This window comes from Meleagris gallopavo, chromosome 2 (genome assembly GCF_000146605.3).
Source record: "Meleagris gallopavo isolate NT-WF06-2002-E0010 breed Aviagen turkey brand Nicholas breeding stock chromosome 2, Turkey_5.1, whole genome shotgun sequence".
Classification (NCBI taxonomy): Eukaryota; Metazoa; Chordata; class Aves; order Galliformes; family Phasianidae; genus Meleagris; species Meleagris gallopavo.
This window is the reverse complement of record NC_015012.2, coordinates 31,008,881-31,010,437: the sequence shown is the minus strand read 5'-3', so window position 1 is coordinate 31,010,437 and position 1,557 is coordinate 31,008,881.

Genomic DNA, 1,557 nt, shown 5'->3' with positions numbered 1-1,557 from the left:
ATTGGAATATTAGTATGAAATACAGTATAACAATATCAAACTTCAGTGAGATAAAAATATGAAGATGGAACAAAGAGATTACAGAATCATGATGCAAGCCTGCTTAAATGTACCTTAACTACAGAGTCCCAGATGAGAACCACTCATTTTTAACCATGTACATCCATTAGTAGTACTTCAGGGATCTGAGAAGTTAGTTGTAAAAGGAGAACCTATGGGCAACTTAAGGGGCAAACTCTTAGCCAAGATATATATACTAAAGTCCCTGCCTATAAAAACAAAACAAATGAGCTAACAGACATCTCACTGCTTCCTCTCACATAAGTGCAGTTCTCACTCGGCTTTAATTGAGACCTTGAGCCCATTCCTGAAGCTTAGACATGAATCCAGCCACCTCCTCAACATCTTTCACAGACAAGGTGAGGAAGAATCCCCACCACGAGGACTGCTGGGGAATCAGTAACTTTTGCTTCCAGAAATGACAGACCGACTTTCTCTCTCTCACATGCCCTGAGACACAAAGCGTGGGTTCCACAGAAATAGCACAGCATGAGGCCTGCACTGCACTAAACACAGCTCCATGGCACAACAGAGCTCCAGCAGCAACATGTGCAAACAGCAGCACCACCACATTAAGGAAATCAGAAACACATATTTTCTAGAAATAAGACTCACTGATGCTGGTTTAGAACACATCATTAAGAATCACAGGATGACCTACCAACTCACCTATCCAGTAGAAACCAACAGCAGATGTTATCCTATAGCCTAAGACAGTTTTGCAATTGAAATTCTGTGATGGCTATAATTATTCAACTGCAACTGAAAGAGTCAGAGGTGTGGAGGTGGAATTGTGATGGATAGCAAATCTCAATAATATCAAATTTGAGTGAGGCAGGAAGAATGACAGAATTTGGGATGGCTGGATCCCCAAACCCACCAGCCTCGCTTTAAGGGACAGATGAGCCCTCTGAAATCCAGGCAGCCTCCCTAGCAGCGGTCGGGATACAAGTAGACTGCAGGTCTCCCAGCAGGCAGAGAACGACAGGTCAAACAGCCGAGATCCTGCTCAAACAACAAACTTAGTAGGTGCAAGGCACCACCAAAGCACACCAGTGGGGTAAGCAAGCACTGAAGGCAACATAACCTTAGCGAGCTACATTTAGGTGAATGGAGCAGTTTAATACACAACAGAGAGAAGAAAACATTTAAAAATCACAAAATAAAGTCAACTGTCTTTTGCAAAACAAAGCCAGAAGGCAAAAACGAAACAATACAACAACAAAAACGCAGCAGAACCTGAATCCTGAACTCGGCTGCGCTGGGCACAACAGGAAGAGCAGAGCACTGGGAAGCGTTATGTAAGCCAGCGTCTCCCTACAGTGTGCATTCTCAGGATGTTCCCTGTGCTTCCCCACTCATAGTCGAACCCTTAACAAACAAACGCTTAAAGCGAATCAAAACTATTTCAGTTAAACAAATGGATTATTCTTTAAATCAGCCCCCCATCTGACAGCAGCGAAAGGGGCTGTTTTCTTAGTTGTTTTTTTTTTTTTT